Source organism: Rhinolophus sinicus, chromosome 4 (assembly GCF_057876585.1).
Source record: "Rhinolophus sinicus isolate RSI-liver-muscle chromosome 4, RSI-T2T, whole genome shotgun sequence".
NCBI classification, from domain to species: domain Eukaryota; kingdom Metazoa; phylum Chordata; class Mammalia; order Chiroptera; family Rhinolophidae; genus Rhinolophus; species Rhinolophus sinicus.
Genome location: NC_142504.1, coordinates 104095436 through 104116955, shown reverse-complemented (window position 1 = coordinate 104116955; position 21520 = coordinate 104095436). Strand labels below are relative to the sequence as shown.

The 21520-nt window shown below is 39.3% G+C and overlaps 1 protein-coding gene across 4 annotated transcripts in view; it reads right to left on the bottom strand.

The window, feature by feature from the left end:
* Positions 1-17818, bottom strand: part of WDR7 (WD repeat domain 7) — a 299900-nt gene extending 282082 nt beyond the window's left edge. Inside the window, exon 1 of one of the 4 annotated variants that reach the window (XM_019722246.3) lies at positions 17614-17818. The gene's annotated coding sequence lies outside the window, so the exon portion shown is untranslated. Of the gene's footprint in view, positions 1-10118; positions 10140-17363; positions 17515-17613 lie in introns of those variants that run through there. The other 3 variants (XM_019722262.3, XM_074339915.2, XM_074339914.2) reach the window with 3 other exon arrangements.
* Positions 17819-21520: the final 3702 nt, after the last annotated feature.

Genomic DNA, 21520 nt, shown 5'->3' with positions numbered 1-21520 from the left:
TCTCCAATCCAGTAATAAACATCAAGGTCCAAGAAACACTCAGTGTTGTTTCAGAATGCTAAACATTCAAAAGAATACGTTCTGTGAGAAACTCACTCAACCATTTTACCACAAACCTATTATGTCTCAAGGTCACGAATGTCTTTTGCTGTAAACTCTGATCCTTGAGGGAAAAAGAATTTCTCTTTAAACTCCTTTCTGCATAATAACAATTTAGTTCTAATACAAAGGTTTAAATTTGAGATGAATAATCAATTAACCAACGTATACTGCAATATATCTCTTATAGGAGAGCACGCATATAAGGAATTATTCCTTCGCATGAGAAAATTAAGATCTAGTTGGTGAAACAACTAGACTTAAGTGTTAGTAACACTTCAATACTTAAGTGTTAATAAATATTAACACTTATTAAAGACTTAAATACTAGTTCAGAGCAGTTACAGAAAAGTGAAGACTGGAATAATGAAACAGGGCTCTACAGAAAACAGAAGACTCTACCAGATCTTATGAGACACTAGGTGGGTCACCTATAGGCTTCACAGATGGTCAATCAAAAGAAATGTCACTGTAGTGATTTTTTTCTACTCAAGATTTTTAGGCAACAACAACAGATATGTGTATAATGGTAGACAGGTTAGAATGCTAAGACTGTCTTACGAAATTTTCAGTAGCATCTGAAGGAATAGCCACTTTTTGTGAAAGACACGACTGATAGCCATGGTTTTACTGCTAGCTGCTTTTAGCAAAAGTCTCTTCTTTAAATGACTACCTTTACTCCTTAAATCAATCAATCAATCAATAAGAACGAAAACTAAAATCTCTTTAAAAAATGGTTAAGAGAAAGAAAATTAGCAAGCAAAAAATTATGAATGACGTTGGAATGTTTCCTAAAAACAATATATATCTTTTATTTTCCTGTTAGAATACATGGCTTTCATTAATTTTTTTCTCCCAAAACATCATCTTTTTGCTATAAGTAAAAGGTATACATCTAAAGAAAAAGATTCCAATTTCACTTCCGATGAATAAAACCCTGTATCATGTTCACCATTTCATAAACTACCCTGACACTAGCAATTATTTCCATATTCCTATTTGATATCAGAAAATGAAACAAAGCACTGAATCAATTTTAATACATTTGGTACAGCATGTTCCTGGCTGAATAACATATCCAACAATGATTTTCTCCAAGAGAGAATCTGGAAGGAGTTCATTTTTCCATGGTGACAACATTCAGTTTTAAATTATATCACCCAAAGACGATTTCCCTCAATTAAATAAGCTCGCAGCATCGAACACAATATGGTGAGATCTGAAAAGAACACCATTTTTCTAGATATTTCAGGACTTGTATTCAGTGCATACTGCCTGGCTTAAAGAGAATGCAAACATATAAATTCAGGACCAAGGAATGTGTGTGCTATAGAGAGATGTGCTCACTCTGATGCAACAGGAAAGAACTTCCTGGTCTTGAAGCGACAAGGCAATTCAAGGTAACTGGAAGAATAATGCTTTGCACAGCCCTTAAAACAAGTGAAAATAATGGCCCATAACATGATAAAGGTATTGCTAACGTCATTAGAAAACACACTGATCTCTAATTCAGCTTCTCCAGAAGCTAAAATCATCACAAACATTTGGGAAAAAACAAATCCCCATCTTCTCACAAAAGTAAGGAACTGACGGCCAACCAGAATCCGAGAGATCTCATTAAGGGCAATTAAGGACCTTCCTAAGGGATTGGATTTGTTTCCTGGGCTGTCAAGACCACAGACTGAGTGGCTTAAATGGCAGAATGTACTGTCTCACTGTTCTGGAGGCTGGAAGCCTGACATCAAGGTGTTGGCAGCGTTGGTTCCTTCTGAGGCTGTGAGGGAAGGATGTGTTCCAGGCCTCACTCCGGGGCTCGCAGACGGCCACCTTTATGCTCACGTGGCATTCGCCCTGTGTCTCAAAATTTCCCCCTTTTTGTAAGGACATCAGTCATATTGGATCAGGGCCCACCTACCGTGTTTCCCCGATAATAAGCCCCAGTTAAGATCGTCAGCCAGACGGACACATTTAAGTACATTATGATGATGTTCAGAAGAAGATGACATGACTGTGACTGAATAAATGTAGATTGTTGTCCATGAAAAAATAAGACATCCCCTGAAAATACGCTCTTATGGAGCAAAAATTAGTATAAGACCCGGTCTTATTTTAGGGGAAACATGATAATAATAACTTCATGACCTCTATAAAGACCTAAACAAGGTCATATTCTGAAGTACTAGAGGTTAGGACATCAACATATGAATTTCAGGGGACCCAATTCAGTCTAAGGAAATTAGACTGTAAAAACTAACCTGTCCTGACCCTGAGATGCATATACTGTCACAGGTCCTTAAATTATGCACAATGCTATTCCTTGGCTGGCATACTATAACGAAAGATCTAAACAGCAAGTGTCAGGTGAAACATTTACAAAGTAAATAATCATAAACAGTGCCCGAAATGAAGCTGCAATGGCAATCACAATCAGTAGCTGACATTGATGTCTTACTGCCGGGGGTAGGGTAGTTTCAGTGAAATATAGAAGAAACAGAAACAACTTCTAAATAAATAATCAATCAAAAGGGCTTGGTAACCAACTGGACGATGGTATTAAAAGAAAAGGGAATAAGGGTTCAGATCTTGGCTAGAGAGCGGGGAACAGAGAGTCTTACTCACAGGACTCACATGAAGAAACGGATTTGTGCTCCTGGGGCTCAGCACATACTTGATATTCAAACCTCCTAGATAAGAGGGTAGTAACTCAGAGCTGAGGGCAGACTGTGGGGAAATGGGTTTGGGGGAATGTACAAACGTTGAACAGAAAACTGTCAAGGACATTTAGGCACTGGCACTGGCTCTGCCATCTCTCCCATCTCTCTCCTTGCTAAGATGCTGCATTAGTTCAAAACACAGGAGAGCTCAGCCTTTATAAAACTCCTCCTAACCTAGACTAGATTTCCTGTTATGCAGGAGGGAAAATAAACCTCCTACTTGTTTAAGGCCATGGTTTTTGAGTTTTGTTACATGTAAAGGTACAATGTTCCTAACTGCACATTCAAATACACTACACCCCCGAAGTCTGTAAGAAAAATATCCCTGGCATAAATGAAGTGGTAAGAGAAATAAGAAATTACCATAAAGGGAAAAGCTTAAGGCCCCTACAAGTGAGAGGAGCAGCTTTGTTGGGAGAAGAGGACAGGGAAACAAATACTACCATCACCCCGTGGCCAGACCCCTTCATACACTGGCAGAAGGTAACTAAAATCCATCATTAGTCAGCCAACAAGTGAAACATGAATTTGAGTTAGATGGGTTAGGTGGGTCACTGCATAATGTATGTATATTTAAGTTTTATACAAGCCCAACATATGAAAGCTAGTCCTGCTTAATTTATAAAAGAATTCAAGGAACCTATACCCCAAAGGAACACAGTGATATTTCCTTCCAGCATGGAAATGTGCTAGTTCTTACTTTCCGATTCCTGTGATATTCTAGGTCCTCTTAATTTCTATACAAATTTTAAAATCAACTTGTAAATTTCTGCAGAAAAGCCTGCTGAGATTGTGACTAGAGCTGCATCGAATTCATGTATCAATTTGGGAAGCACTGAGTCCTCTAGTTTTGATGAAACATTACTGGTGCATAAGTGCATTCTAAGGGCGGCCGGATGGCTCAGTTGGTTAGAGCGCGAGCTCTGAACAACAGGGTTGCCGGTTGGATTCCCCCATGGGCCAGTGAGTTGCTCCATCCACAACTAGAGTGAAGACAACTAGCTGCCGGAGGGGCGGCCGGATGGCTCAGTTGGTTAGAACGTGAACTCTCAACAACAAGGTTGCAGGTTCAATTCCCACGTGGGATGGTGGGCTGAGCCCCCTGCAAAGATTGAAAACGGTGACTGGACTTGGAGCTGAGCTGCACCCTCCACAACTAGATCGAAGAACAACGACTTGGAGCTGATGGGCCCTGGAAAAAAACAGTTCTCCAATATTCCCCAATAAAATTTTAAAAAAAAAAGTGCATTCTAAATCCAATGTAAATTCTTAAAGGTCTTCAAGGCCAAAGTAGTATGTTTGACTTTTTAATGAGATTTCACCACTCGTGTTTCAATGTATTTCACTCTTATTCAGTGTATACAAGTTACGTTGTACAAATCAATGTAACTTGGTCTTACAGGATTAACGAGGCAAAATGAATACTTAACAAAAGAAATCAAATAGAAAAATCATTTTGTGGCTATTTCCTGAAAAGTTTTGAATTCTTCCTATCACTTTCCTGAGAGAATAACACTTTTCTGCTAGAAAACATAAAGTTTGTTCTCTCCTTAAGAATGCTAACCTTCTTTGCTGTTTCACCAGCAAAGAAGAAACACTATGAGGTATGTATAACGAAATGTCATATATACTAAACTGGATATATAGCCAATAATGAACGAACACAGTCTTAGTGTTGAAAAACTACATGTATTTTGACTTTGTTAAGGTATATTAACATGTTTTCCATTAAAACAAATTATTTTCAGGTCATAGATACCAATTTTTCTTAAAAGCTTATAATTCCCTTTAGCATATATGACATATTCCACTCATAACAAATTGAAAGACTGACTATACGATCCTAACTTGAATTTCTAAATAAAGGAAAAGACATGTTATTTTTAATACTTGTTTTTACTAAATATTTCAATGAGTGTTAATTAATTCTTTAAAACCTAGAAATCTGGTTATGGTGTACTAATTGAGCAACCAGAATTTCTTGAACATCTACTGGGGAAATCTTCATTATAACTAAACATGATCTGGAAGATGCTTTACGTAATTCAGTCACTGGAATTTATGTAATAACCTGGATCATTTTACAGCCTAACTAATTTACCTTAAACTAAGATACCCAGCCTCTGCCTTCTGTGGTACTTGTCACCTATAACCAAACCAATGGATATCCAATGAATTTCCTAAACTCCACATAATCCTCAATCGTTATGCCACAGCCCGTGGGGCTTTCCACACATTTTTTTCTCTCTTCATGCCTTTTTGTGTAATAAAGTTTTCTAGATCTATTTGAATCTATTCATGATGTGAATATATCACTATCACTTAGATAAAAAGAAGGAAGGAAGGAAGGAAGGAAGGAAGAAAGGAAGGAAGGAAGGGACTTCCAGAACTGCTTCAGAAAGTGGCAAGAACGATGGGATAAGTGTTCAAAGCGAGGGGGAGTATTTTGAGGAGAGTTAATGGCAATATGTCTTCTACTGTAATAAATACTTTTTATTTAAACATTCACTGTATTTTTTGATCACACCTCATATATGTTTGAAAATTTCTCTAATTGTTAAAGGGTATGTGGAAAAAATTTTATGTCCACCAATCAATTAGGGATTAAATAAATTATGATAGAGCCATACAATGGAACATTGCAGTATGAGATATGAAATAATGTCCAAGACATACTGTGGGAGAGAAAGGTGCAATATAGTGTGTAAAATACATTTCATTTTGGGTTTTAAAAGGGGTTTTTATATGTACACACACACACACACACAATGGTTAGAATAATTCTGCAATGATACCAAATCCCAAAACAACAACAGCACCCCAATAACGATGACTGGGAGACTGGATTGAGCAGGAATCCTAATTCTCAAGAGAAATCCTCTGGTCTTAAGGTTTCTCCCCCACCTTTGGGTATTTCATTATATTACAAAGACAGTTTAATAAATAAAAGAATTAATAAAATGGCCCTGATTCACCGGATTCTTTTGTTTTAAATATGCACATACACACACAACATGAAGTTTTCAAAAAACATTTAACCTTAAGAATCCATCTTGAACCTATAATCTTTTCAGATGCTAGCTCCTCCATGCTCTGAGTGCCCTGCCCCAAACCCCTAATCCTGCAACCATCATTTCACTACGTTTTCTATGTGCCGGTGCACAACACTCATTACCTGTGTGCAGTTATTTGCTTAGCAATTCGTCCACTCCACTAAAGTCTGTGTTCCTCAAGGGTAAAACCAGACAGATCACCTATGTAAACCCACCACCTTTGTTATTTAATTATTCTCAAGCAAACCACAGTCCACTGGCTTACCAGCACCTAGAATAGTTGTTTTACGAGCGGTCAATATGTATTTACTGAATCCGAATGAATGAACACAGAATAACAACGATTAGCATTTATTATGCTCTCATTGTGTGGCAAGCAAGATATTTCTGAGAACTATCTCCTCTCTTTTGCTAAATCTAACTCCTCCTGGACTCTTTAAAGGACCTTTCTCTTAATTATCCTCTCACCATCTACCATGTTAATCTCTGTCTCCTAAATTAGCCTTTGTCCTTCAAACATGTTCACATCTCATTTTTGTCCAAAACCCCTTCGCCTGTTACTGGCCGCTGCTTGTAAATCTAGTATCAAGGTCTCCCTCGCTCATTCTCGCTCATCCCCTCTCCCACTCGCCTTCTCTCTCCCCGTCATTCTAATCACAATCAACATTTTGAAACCTGTGGTCTTTAACTCACCCGTTTTCAGTTCCTTAATACAAAAGGTCTCATGTAATCTAGTCTCTATCCTCAGAGCTAATCTAAGGACACTCAAGGGCTCCCTCTACAGGAAGAGGTCAGCGATTTCTCTGATATGACAATCCAAGGAAGAACTCTCCAGAACTGCAGAGAGAAAGAACGCCTTAGGAGAGAGGGGAGGAAAGAGGATGCTTTGCAGCTAACGGACTGTTGCCACTACCTATTCTTTCCAAATCCAACCACCTTATACAGTCCTTACGGTCTTCTATAGCTGTCTGTTAGACACGGCTGATCACTTGGTAATCCTCAACCCTCTTTGGTTCTTCGTACACCGTACTTTCCATAATTATCTTCTTCATATTTTTTCAGCTTTCTTCTGCCTAGATATATGAAGGCCTAGGAAGCCCTAAGAAAAATGCAAGGGACAAGGAAGGCTCTTTCATCCCTGTTTTTTATTAGATTTGGAATATTTTTTTCATTCGATTATTCTTTTACTAAAAAGCCTAAAATGAAATGTACTTTTCCCCTTGTGACTCTCCCCAACTATTTTTTTTAAAAAATTTTATTGGGGAAGGGGAACAGGACTTTATTGGGGAACAGTGTGTACTTCCAGGCCTTTTTTTCCAAGTTGTTGTTCTTTCAATCTTAGTTATGGAGGGCGCTGTTCAGCTTCAAATTGTTGTCCTTTCAGTCTTAATCGTGGAGGGCGCAGCTCAGCTCCAGGTCCAGTTGCCGTTTTCTAGTTGCAGGGGGCACAAGCCACCATCCCTTGCGGGAGTCGAACCGACAACCTTGCAGTTGAGAGGACACATTTCAACCAACTGAGCCATCCGGGAGCTCAGTGGCAGCTCAGCTCAAGGTGCCGTGTTCAATCTTAGTTGCAGGGGGCGCTGCCCACCATCCCTTGTGGGACTTGAGGAGTTGAACTGGCAACCTTGTGGCTGAGAGCCCACTGGCCCATGTGAGAATCGAACCAGCAGCCTTCGGAGTTAGGAGCATGGAGCTCAAACCACCTGAGCCACCGGGCCAGCCCCCCAACATTTTATTATGGAAAAATTTTTAAATTTATTTTAAATTGATCTTTTTTCTCCTTTAAAGCTATCAATAACCTATGGAGTGATACTCTGATAAGACCATCCCATTCTACCACATCCCATGAGATACTGGTATCCCATGTGATTTCTAAAAGCTATAAAACAGTTAAGATTATATATGAAAAATCTAGTATTAGATCAATGTTAATTTCTCTACATTGCTTTCCTAACTCTCAAATGCAAAAGCAAGATATATTTCTATCCCAGGAACACAGGCATTTTCACAGGAGAGTCAGTTTCATCTCGGTCTGTGTACTTCCGGTGCCCCAGGCAGGCCTCCGAGATGTGCAGACAAAAACAAACTCAAATATTCTCTCATGGGAACGGCCACATATGAAAAAGAGTGAGCCTACACTAGCCATCTACGACGGGGAATATGAGAGGCAGGGATTACACGAAATAGCTGCATGTACTCGCCACAGTTGCAATGAAAGAAGAAAGAACCGTTTTTGAAGGTTTACTCAAACATCATTTGTCAAGATTACATCATTTGTTCAAGTCAAATTCACCGGATGATGTAATGAAGGAAGTGATCATTAAGAATCTGAATTTTCTTTCTGCTTGTGCTTTTGCTACCATTTTATTGAAGACTTGGAAAAAAACGGAATCAGATAATGAAGATCGTTTATTATAATGCAATGAGAAAGCTTAGGTAATAAAACGTCTGAAGAAATTGCTGAGCTGCTTCTTCAGGACAAAGGGTTTACTTCCAGAAGGAAGTCAAGAGTTGGGAGGCACACAACCTTCTGAACACGAACCTTGTTATTGAATTGACAAGATTATACTTTCTTATTTGGGTAGCAAGAAATCTACTCCCAATGAACTTGACATTTTAGGACTGTTTTGTAAAAGGAAGTTCCAGTATTCAGTTTTAAAAGGACATGTGGAATGAGCAGATGGCAACTGAAGATACACTTATTTCTTATTGCTAAAACAGCCCTCATTGCATGGAAGTCAGGTTTTGAAGAACTCTAGAGCTATCTAGTCAAAAATAAATCACAATTCTTAAAATGAATCATAGATTTTGAGGCACATGAATCATGTTTAAAATTTCTGCAGCTGCCATTACAATGTCTGAACTCTTCTACTTATGTTCTATCCATCAACAACCTGCCTCAGTTTCAAGAGTCACTGATTAAGCTAAAAGCAAACTACGCTCACTAAGCCCCTGCATTTTAGGAAAAATAGATTCCCATGTGGTAGAACTAACTTCAACTTTATCCCCCACCCACTTCTATTCTCACCTGCATCTCCAATCATTCCTACTTCTTTCCTTCACGTTGCCATCAACGTTTTAAATTGAGCACCGAAGTTTCTCATTACCCATAAATTAAACTACCCAGACGAAGAAACGAACATGCTTTCTCAAACTAGAAGTTGAATCATCACAATATTCTGGGGTTCGGTAAATTGTGCTGGCTGAGCGTGAAAATTTGAGAATCACACTGACAAGGCAAGATCCCAGCTTCCCCATTTCCTAGCTGTAAACCTTGAGGATCTGTGTCACCTCTTTCCACGTCAGAATGTCCTCATTTGTAACATTCCCCTCCTCCTTCTCCACAGACTACAGAAAAATGTTCTGCCCGTCACAAACTGCTCGTCAGGTCACCAATGGCCTCCCCGTTGCTAAATCCAATGTCAAGTCCTAATCCGCATCTTTGTTGACCTACCAGCAGCATTTGGCACAGGTCATACTTCCTCTTCCTCAAAACACTTCTTCACCTGGCCTTCAGGTCTTCACACTTTCCTGCTACCTCTCTGCTTTAGTCTGTTTTCCCTATTTTTCCCTTTAAATGTTGGACTTCTTTCTCTAGCAACACTCCCTCCCTCCTTTCAATGATCTCACCAAGTCTCAGAGCTTTAAATACCATCTATAGATGTCAACAGGCACATCAACAATTCCCCAATGTATGGCTTGGGCTCTCTTCTGAACTCCAAACTCACATGTCCGGCTTCCTATTCAGTATCTCCATCTGGAGAGCTAATAAGCTTCGCAAACTTGACATGTTCAAAAGTGAGTCTTCTTCCCCAAATCTGCTCTTCCCCACAGACTTTCTCGTTTCAGTTCATGGCAGCTCTATCTTTATAGCTCCACAGGCTAAAATCCCAGAATCATCTTTGATTCTTCCCTCACACGTACATTCCATATTCCAATCCATCAGAAAACTCTACTGGCTCTACCTTCCCAGTAGATCCAGAACACAATGACTCCTCAGTGTCTTCACTCAAACTGCCCTATTGCATCCCACCAGCATCTCACAGCAGTGGTAACACAGCAGCCTCCTAACCGGTCTCCCTGTTTCCACCCTTGTTCCCTCACAGTCTCAACATGGCATGGAGAGTGATGCTATTTAAACAAACGAACGGATGAAAAAAATCACACCGTGTCACACATCTACGCAGCAATTTCCTGTGGCTTCCTGTCCCACTCGGAGTGAAAGCCACACTGCACACAACCGCCTAACCTGTACGAACGAGGCTGTTGTGCTCTCCCTTGTTTACTCTCTCCATCTGCCCTGATTCTTGGTTTTCTTCAAGGACAGCAGGCAGATTCCCATTTCCGAACAATGTCCCTCAGACTTCTTCCAGGCACACTCCCTCAGCCAATTCCGGTCTCTGACAAAATGTCTTCTTCTCAGTGAGGCCTTTCCTGACCATCGTAAACTGCAAAATCCACCATCCCAACAGTATTTTATTATATTTCTCCAGAGCACTTAACAATCATTGAACATACCAAATGTTTCACTTATTTCTCATTTGTGTCTCCCACTAGAACATAAGCTGCATGAAGGTGATGATTTGTTTTTTTTTTTTATACTATATTCCCAGGGTCTAGGTTTCCTGCCACATAAGAGGCACCCAAATATTTGTTAAATAAATGAACAAAGCAATGCATGAAGTATGTTTGCCTTAGTTTAGAAAAAGTTGTACCCATCAGCAACTTAAAATACATCTTGATTTTACATACTTTGTTTTTCACAGAACTGCTTATCAACTTTCCTATAATCATGGCAATAATTAATATGTCTCCTTAATCAAATTCCTATTAACACACTAATTGTTTCTCCCCAACTAAAGGTTGTGCCTACATTCCAGCCTCTTTTATTCTATATGTGACCCACACACAGCAAGACAGAGCTTAGGACTTATGAAACAAATTAGCTGACATGGTTTACTTTAATCACTATACACTCACTAAGCCTGTCAATCAATCATAAAACTGTTTCTTAAACTAAGTAAAGTGATATTTTATTAGAGCGAACTTGTGAACTTTTTACTGCCACTAATAGTGGTTTTTGTTTGTATTTGAATTCTTCTTCCTCTTTTTTTTTTCTTTTTTTTTTTTTTAATGAGAGCCCTTAAGGAAGACAGCCAAATAAATAACTTGAATGTGAGAACAGGTGACTGGCATACTCTTATCATTGATACATGTTAGCTGCAAACGTTCAGAGAGAAATATTTACGTGCTAAATACTAGCAAAGTATAGTGAATGAGCTGGAAAGTTGATAAACTACAGTTGCTAAGCTGAATGAGAGACAGTGGTTAAAAAGTCATACATTTCCAGTAATTTTCTATTCTAAAAAAGAGATTTAGCACTTCAGAGATTTTCTCTGCCCTGAACTGACCAGTGCCCTAACATTTTATTGGTCCATCATTTTATAGCTCCCACTAACCCAAAACCACAGCCAAAAAAAAAAAAAACCCTACATGTTCATTAAACATCACCAGCACATTTTGGAAAAGATGCCTAATTTTATTTAAAATATTTAGTATTTTATGAATATAGTATATATGCTCTTTGATAGAAAAGAAAGAAAAATTCAACTTGGACAAGGATTTTCTGAATGCAGTTATCATGTAGGACTTCTCCTTCCAACAAAATCTTTGTGCTCTAATCTATAATACAAAGTAGTTACAAGTGTCAGATACAGATCAAGACAAATGAACCACACACATGGAGTTCAATTTCTAAGTGAACATCACTATCATAGTAGGAACATAAGGCATCCAGTTATTGATGACAGGATTTCACTAAGCCATACATAAGCTCTCCGTTGGTTCTGCCTATGACCAGTGGCATGCATATATGTTAAGATTACTAACACTTCATAAAGTGCAACAATGAAATGGATAAAATGGAAACGGAACTTATAAACCTCACTGACCCCATACTCTAATCATCAAGTTTATCTATCCCAACAAATAGTGTCACAGAGAAACGTAATAGATAAAACCCAGGAATAAAGGATAAAGGCAGCACCTAGTTTCAGACCTAATTCTACAAGTGCTAAAATTATTTCAAGATTTGTACTATGAATTTTGATATTTATCTAGTAGGATACGATATATATATATATATATATATATGAAAATGAGTAGTATTTTCTTCCATCAAAGATTTCTTTCCACTCAGTCATAAATGGAAGACCATTCCATGCTCTTGGATAGGATGACCTAATATCATAAAGATGTCAATTCTCCTTAAAATAAATCTATAAATTCAATACATCCTCAATCAAAATTCTAGTTGTGCTGTTTTCAGAAATTCTAGCTCTAAAATACATAGAAAAGAGTAAAAATTCACAAATAGCCAAGCCAACTTTGAAAACGGGAAAATAGAGAACTTGTCCTACCAATATTTAACATCACTTGCCATGTGGGAAATGCAAATTATGACCACAATGAGCTATTACTACACATCTATTAGAACAGTTAAATTTTTTTAAAAATAGTGATAATACTAAATGCTGACAAGGATGCAAAGAAACTCAACTTCTCATATACTGCTGGTGGAAGGGTAAAATCGTGCAGCCACTCTAGAAAATAGTTTGGCAGTTTCTTCAAAAACTAAACATACACTTACCATATTACCCAGTAATCACATTCCTAGGCATTTATTTTAGGAAATGTGAAAATTTATATCTACACAAAAAAAGTACAGGAATCGTCATAGAAGCTCTATTGGTAATAGCCAAAAACTGGGAACTGTCCCGATGTCCAGGTGAATGTACTATGGTACATATACAACATGGAATACTACTCAACTTATGCAACAATTTGGATGAATCTCAAAATTTGTCTTATCCAACAATCTGGATGAATTTCAATCTCCAAAAGTCACATGCTGTATAATTCCATTTACATAACATTCTTATAATAAAATTATAGAAATGGAAAATTGATTAGTGACCAGAGGTTAGGGATAGTAGGGGCAAGGGAGATGGATGTGACCAGAAAGAGGTAGCAGGAAGGAGATCTTCTTGGTGATGGGGCAGTTCTGTACGGCACAGAACTATATACCGGCATTGTATCAATGTCAGTTTCTTGGCTTTGCTAGTGTACTGTAGTTGTATAAAATGTCATCATTGAGGGAAATTGGGTGAAGATATATAAAATGTAAACATGGAGGGAAACCAGACCTCTCTCTGTACTATTTTTGGAACTTCCCGTGACTCTATAATTATTTCAAAATAAAGCCAAAAAAAATAAATAGGAAGAATTATTCATGTAGGGGAAAAAAACAAACAAAGCCATAGTATTAGAGCACGAACAAATAAACCAAAGGAACAGGCCAGTATTCAGCGTAAACATGAGAATTTAATATATAGTAAGTGTGACACCACTAATCTATGGGGAAAGGAGAGGATGCTGGGAAAACTGGCACACTACATGGAAAATAAAACTGGATCTCTACCTGGTGACATATAGTCATGCGCGGCTTAACAACGGGGATGTGTTCTGAAAAATGCATCCTGGGGACCCTGAGAAAGAAGGTACCTACCAAGAAGTGCTCCTGCCTGCCTAGTGGCTAGCTGGACTCCAATTGAAAAAGAGAAAAAACAGAGCCTAGAAGCCATTTCTAAACAGAGTCCTCACACAAGCCACACTTCAGGGAGAGAAGCCTGCACAGAACTGCCTGCCTGCCTGAACTGTGCTCCTGCTTTCCCAGCCAGCGCTTATAAAGGAGTTCCTGGAATTGTATTTCAACAAATAGGACTGACTTTCCCCAGCCAATCAGAGCTGTGCAGCTATAGCCTCATTGGCATCTCCAATGACCAATCAGAGTAGCTCCATCATGACCAATCAGGACAGCGCTTTTTGGACCAATCAAGTTGCAAGGACTTGGAGTCCTCAGTCTTATGAGGACAGACCAATCAGGGACCAGGCACCGAGACCGATCTCTATATAAGTCAGCTCCCCTCTGGCTCAGAGAATGCACTTTTCCACCAGAGACTGAAGACTATGTTTCCATAGCGGGAGCTGAAACACCACAAAAGTCTTGCTGGAGTGGAGCAGGGCCATCTTGCCCCAGGGGAGCCTCACAGCCATACAGTTCCATAGCCATGTAGCTTCATAACTGAACTATAACGAATATTGAGCTGTTCCCCAGATATGTTGTTCTAAGCAGTGCTGTATCACAATTGATCCTTTTTGCACTGAATAAAGTTTCCTTTTCCATCACACCCCAAATTGGGGATTCCTGCTGGTCTTGAATTGGCGCCAAAAACCATCTGTTGACGGTCCTTAGGTGATTTCATCATGTGTAAACATCATACAGTGCATTTACACAAACCTATAGCCTACTACACACCTAGGCTATATGGTATATTGCTCTGTCGGCGAGGAAAAATAATTTCCCTCCATCCTTCTGGGTTCTTGGCTGAGCTATCCCTATAATAAAAGACAGAGTAGCAGAAGAAAACCAAGCAAAACTTTAATAACACGTATACCTCTTGTATACATGGAAGAGACCCATGAAAACTGAGTAACCTGCCAAAATGGCTGAAGCCACCACCTAAAATACCACCTTCAGTAGAAGAAAAAAGATGGTGAAAGTGGGGAGTCAGTTATGGAAGGTTCCCAGGAAAACAACAGTAAATAAGGGTAAGGCTGTTATGCAGGTTTAATAACATTATCTTCTGCATTAATAAGAGTTTCTAGAGAAAAGGTCATGCCCCTCTTCCAGCAAGAGAGAAACCCTTACAAATGTAAACATCTTTTACAAAAGGTAACTTCTTGGTTTTCAGAATTTCTCCTGTGTCTACTGTTTCTTAAAATTAACCAGCCTAAAATAATACATGGCAAAGAGACATGTTTTGGGGTGACAAATTCTGTTCCCCCACAGCTCCTAGGCTACAAATCTACACAACATGTTACTGTATTGAATACTGTAGGCAATTATAACACAATGGTAAGTATTTATGTAACTCCTTGAGCTGTGACATATGATGGCAAGAGGAATTTTTCAGCTGCATAATCTTATGGGACCACCCATAAGATACACGGTCCATTGACCGAAACATCATTTCACAGAGCATGACTGTTAAAAGATAGATGTATTGAAGACCTAAAAATTTAAAGGAAAACTATGAAGTGAGTACATACAATACGAGAGAAATTTTGTAACACAGAATTGGGGAAAGAGTTCCTAAACAAAACACAAACCATAAGGCAAAAAAATTTTAATTTGATATCACAATTGAAGATTTCTGTTCAATGAAGGACATCATGAAAAAAGTTATAAACAAATGACAGACTAGGAAGAGATGTATTTATAAAATTTAAAGGACTAATACCTAGGAAATAGAAGGAACTGCAGATCAACAAGAAAAGGACTGAAACTTTGAACTAAAAATGGGGCAAGGGATAAGCTGGCAACTTTACAAAAGGGAAAACTTGAAAAGATAAAAAAAAATGCACACAAAGAAATGTTCAATCTCATTAGGCATAGTGAAATGCAATTTAAAATGAGTTTTCACTTTGTTATCTGGTAGTCTGGTTGGGATATAAGGTTATAGAAACTCTCATGAACTGCCTGCAGGAGTGTAGACCATTACAGCTTGTTCTGGAACACAATCGGGCAGTCCTTCAATAAAATATGTATATGAATGCCCTATGATCCAGAAATCATATTCTTGGATCTAAATCCCAAAGAAAGCATCATAGAGGTCTGAAAGGTATGTTTATCATAGCACTGTCATAATGGTAGGAAAATGGAGGTAACATGGGTATCCATAAATAGAGTAGACATAAAATGTAGTAGATATACGTTCTGAAACACTGTGCAGGAGTTAGAAGCAATAGACCGAGACACAAATAGATCTTTAAAATACAGTAGGGAGAGAAAAAATTGTTCATGAGATATATAGCATGATATCTCTATAAATTAAAAATGTGGGCACCCAAAACAATATACAATTAATAACACATACAAAGAGAAGGATACACATCACACATGTTAGAATGGTTGTTTACGGATTGATGAGTAAGGGAACTGAGTGGGAATTGGAAATAAAAGACAATGAATGAAAACAAAAAAACAAAAACAGGACAGCCCAATGATGATCATTGAATTAAGAATGATTAACTCCATCTTCTGCACTTGAAGCCCAAACAAACTTTAAGGACTCGCTCGTAACACAGAGCACATCACTAAAGCTAAATGTCATCCAACCTTTCCCTTGACAAAGGCAAAAAACCAGCTCACTACTTTTAAAGTTTTCAGTGCTGAGCCTATTACATAGATAAACTACCCCATTTCCTTTGTTTCAAAACAGAAATTATATCCAAGATAAAAATAAAAGGAAATTGTAAGACACGGGCTCATTATGTCAAAATTTAAGCTCCCACAGTAATACTCAAATAAGACAAAGCACACTCCCTTTGATTAATTATCAAGACCTTTTAAAACTTAGCTACAGGTGGCAACAAGAAATAATAAAGTTCTACTCTAGTTTTGCTATGAAGTAGGGTTCTGGAGCATTTAAAAAATAAAAATAGACATTTAAACAAATGAATTTCTCCACCATAATCACTAATTGAAATTAACAAGGCATTTACTATCTATTTATATTGTTCCATTTTCCCAATTTGAAATAATTATAACCTGTTATTTTGGATGAAATCAAGGCAGTTTTTTATTCTTTGTACTAATAAAGGCATTTCAACACATTATTTTCACTTTTTAACTGCGCTCCACTCCGTCCTGTCACAAGCTGCTTATATAAAGCAAGAAAATTTGTGCGTGGCTAACAAAATTTCAAAAACTCAGTCAATTTCTCATACAACAGGTGATTCTTCCCATTTTGTCCACAAAGTCCTATGCAATAAACATCTGAAAGAGTCGTAGCTTGTCTTTCTTGGCTGGTGGCAAATGTTACTGTGAAAGCAAGCTGTAGCTCTCACTGAATCCTAACACCAAGAGCATCAATAACACCAACGTCCTCTTCCGGGCAACTGTAGCTGCCATTGTTTCAAACCATAACAATCAGCAAATTCTGCCTAGCACCTGAGAAACTGACATAGCAAGTGAACCAAAACATACAACGCAATTTCTGAATCAAAGATAGGGCAGCGTTGACTGCAAACATATGGCTCCAGAACGCTGGGTTCCATTAGTGAGCTGGAGTAGCAGATGTCCTCTTAGATCAAGTCCTAGAGCAAGGGGATGAGAAGGGGCAGGTGGCGTTGAAAGATGAAGTTCGAACAGACGTCTCAATACCTCAGGCAAGGGAAAACTAAAGAGGAGTACCAACAGGTAAGGAGGGACCATGTGGACCCCAAACGCAAGCACAACATTACCAGAAAACAGTCAATAAGCACCCACCCATCATTACTAACCAGCTCACCCTGTTTACATTGCCACTGAGAGCAGGGCGGTCCCATGTCAAGACCAAAGCCATGGTCACCAAAAGCAAGTGTCACTTACCAGGCCAGGGAGCCCCAAAGACCCCTGGCAGGATCTACGCTCCTGGCAAAGGCAACTAGCTGTGGGCCTGAACCTGAAGGCGCGGCACAGAACAGAGCTTCCAGCAGCAGAGATCTGACAGGTGACGCCGCCACCGGAGGAAGCCGGCTGTGACCCTTGACCCCCGCCCCCCTACCCCCCCCCCCGCCCTCCAAGTTGTGGGCACATCTGGCGCTGGAGATCCCCCTGGGGAAGCTCTAAAGCCTCCTACCTGTCACAGCTTCATCTCATGCCGTGATGTCTGTCGGACCACTCGTGGACGCCCCCGCAACGGAGCACAAGGCAAGAACGTATCTAAGAAGGATGTGGGGTGGGAAAAATCTTTGGGATCACAACCCCAGCCCAGCCGCCGTCTCCCCACCGAGGCTGCAGGGTGCCGCTACCGCCACCACCACCGCGGCTGCAGTAAATCAGCTGACACCAGCCTCAACGGCCGTGACTTTCGCTGCAACTGTCGCAAAAATGAGGGGGAGGGAAATGCTCAACGTTTCCATACACGCCTGGCCGAAGCTGACACCATGGAGACGGGACGGAGGTGAAGGGGTCAACTGTGGGCAAGGAGTGCACGGCTGCCATTTTGGTTATGGGAAGTGTATAGTCTAGGCTCTTCTCGCCTCGAATGCTCATGCTGGGAGGACCAAGATGGAGGAAAGCATGAAATGGCAAGTCTACGTGTTTGTTCCTTGTGACCAGGATATTGCAAAGTTACGCGTCTGCCGCCGGGACTCAGTCCAAGAGCCTGAAAAGTGTCAGCTCTGGAATTTGGTTACAGTTTCCTTGTGACCCCCAAATTCAGCTGTTGCCCACCTCACAGGGGGCCAGACAGGAATAGAAGAACTCTGCTACTCGACTAGAGGAAGTCTGACCTTGTGCAACAGTGCTGCAGAGGAGAGAATGAATGTGCACTCTGTGTGGGGGCGGCAAGAGTGGTGGAGCGTGAGCTCTGCATGCAGAGAGGCATGTATTCGGATCCCGATTTCTCCACTGCACACTGTCAGTGTCATCTAGGACATGTTGCTTCTCTTCATTCCCCTCAATTTCCCCATATACAAAATCGGCATAATAACCTCCTGGATATCTAGGAGATTAAACCAGCTCAACAAATGTTAATTTCGTATGATGCTTGCTGCCTATTTTCTTCCCAAATATTTATTAAATGAATGAATGGGTGGTAGCCAAGGGAAACTGGTACCATTCTGGTGACCAGTGGTCAGTTCTGTTAAAAAGAGAAAATATTTTTCATTCCATGGCTTTGTTTTTCCTTTATAATCTCACTAATGGATTTATAGGACAAGTAAGACTTCTATTGTTGTCCTCAAAAGTAACTGTGTATTTGAATCATCTGGAGAGCTTGTCAAAATGAAGTTTCTGATTCAGTAGGTCTGGAGTGGGGTCTGAGAGTCTTCATTTCTAATAAGTTTCCAGGTGATGGCTATTAATGCTGGTTCTTGGAACAAACCTTCAGTTAGTAAAATACTACTGGACAGGCCTGAATCAGAGAATTAGGGGATTAGAACAGGGCAGAAACTACTTCAGACAGGATAATGTCCTTGCTAATTTGCCAAAAGAGAAGTGTTGGTTTGGGCAAAAGGCTTCATTTAATATTCAGCAATTTATTATTGAAAGTGAACAATTTCTTATTTCTGCAAATGGCAGACTTTTCAATCCCCTTCTCCCCAGCTTAGACATTACACACCCGTCAGTGTCCTGGTTGGCATACCCCCTTTTCTTTCATTAGGCCATTTAGCATCCTTTTAGGCCTTCAGGTGTGGTTTCTTATTTGCTGTTTCTGTTCATTTGTAGAGATCAGCTCTGCTTGCCACCATATGAGAAAAACTAAATAGTAATGTTGACCACTGAAGTCAATAGAACACTCGAAAGTTAATAATTCTGAAAATGTCTTATACTGCACATTGAAATTCTATGATTTTGTTTTACTTTTGACTAACTTCCTTGCAATCACATGAGTTGGGGGAGAAGAACAGGGAAGTTATGTTAAATAGAAGAAATTAATTCATGGGCCTGCTGGGATCAATATACCTACTATACCTGCTGTAATGAGGAACACATTTAAGATGTTACATAAATAATCCCCTTTACAACTTGTAAGAACTTTTTGGAAATGTAGGAATACTGAGTGGTTACCACAGGATAATCTTAGTTTACGTTAAATGAAATCTGTAAGTTATCTTTCCTAGATAAGGTTGACTCTTGTATTCAACACATACTAACTGAACACTTACTAGGCTTCAAATACCTTCCTAGGAATACAAAGGTTAACAGGAATATTAATGAGAAGCTTTCAGACTTTTAGCACTTTGGACCCCCTCTACCAAAGTTTACAAAATTTACTGCCCGAGTCTCTGTGTGTGTAAAATAAATATTCAAATAGTGAATAAAATGCTTCTGGTTCAGAAAAATTCACCCATTTGTATAAACATACATATCTGTTTTACATGGATAACCTTCCTGAAAATTAAGATTTAGACCTTCAGTAAGATGATCCTGAGTATATTTATTTGAATTATTTATTTATTCCTCTCATCTGGAGGAATTATACAAAAACCTTAAAAGATTTAAACAGTCAATAAATTTAGTTCAATGTGTATTTATTGAAACTTAACTGAAAGCAAAGCTGAGAAAGTGAGCATTTGGCATGTTTAGCTTCTATAGAGGAAGTCAGATTCTGTTTCCCACCAACACTCACAAAATAGGGAATTCCCTAAACATTGGAAAGTGTGTTGGATGCTGGGCAGCTAAAAAGAATGACAAATGTCTACCAAGATTTGTGGCTGTAACAGTGCAGTATGAGAAATACACAACAAAAGGAGTGATGGAGAAAAGAGATGAATTACTTGCTAATTCTGTCCTTTCCTTAGTGAACTCATTCCCCTAAAAGTCATGTCATGTTTAGGGGCTTCATATTAGCACTGAGAGTCCTCGCACTTTATCATGTTGCACAAGAGTAGTTTAATAAGTGTTCATTGTAAGGTTTTGTATGGTTAAAACTATTTAAGAGCTTCCCTTAGTACTTTCTCACAAGACATAAACATCAACTGTTGAGACTTCTCTTTTTTTCCTATCTCATGACTCCACTGAATCAAATAATTTCTAAGTAACAGGATGTCTTTTTCTAGAAATATCCCAATTTGCTCCACACTCATGACATCTAGGAAGGAGTGAAGGTGATAAGATTGGGGGTGCTCAAGCTCCTCACAAATGAGCGTTTGGGGGCCTCTCAGCAAGCTACCAAGATCAGCAAGGGGAAATTAGGACAGTAAAGGAGGAGATGATGAATGCCACCTGTGGCCCTGTCACCAGCTGTAGCAACAGGGGCTGTGGTTTGTCCCACTAACCTCCCTCTTCTGTTTCCTATCAGGATGAGAGGAAGAGTCGCTCCCCTAACCTGTGTGAAAGAAGAGGATCCATGTGCTACAAACAGTGGACTGTGGAATGCACAAAGGTGCACTACCCTGATTCCCCTTCCAGAAAAAGCCATTTCCCAGCTTCATGAAGAGTGGTTTGCTCACCGCCCCTGCTAGTAGCTTCCTCGGGTCACCTCAGATTTCCAGCGAGGTTACCTATTCCTGGCGTGGCAACTGGTGAATGCCTGAGCAAGGTGAAGTCAGTTAGAGCACACTCTTCTCGGGGAGTTCCCCACTCAGTGACTACCAAGAAGGAGTACGTACCCTTCTCATCACTCTACCAACCCCTTCTCCCTCTTCCTCTTCTTCATCTTCTTCTTCTCCGCCTCCTCCTTTTTCTCTCCTCCTCCTTCCTCTATTCTGTCCAGTTGAAGTTTTTCAAATAAAAAATACAACAGTAAATAAAGATTAAACAAAGTTTTAATAAGAGACAAAAGACAAACATGTCAACCAATACAATGTATATACCTTATTTTGATATCGATTCAAAGAAGTTATAAAACCAATTAGGAGAAGATGGGGAATTGTTAACAATGAGTGAATATTTGACAATATTGAAGAACATTGTTAACATTTTAGGTGTAACAATGGTATTTTGATTAGTTTGTTTTAAAGGAATTCTTACTTTCTAGACATGCAGACCGGAATAGTTACATATGAAACTATATCATGCCTGGTATTTGCTCCACAATA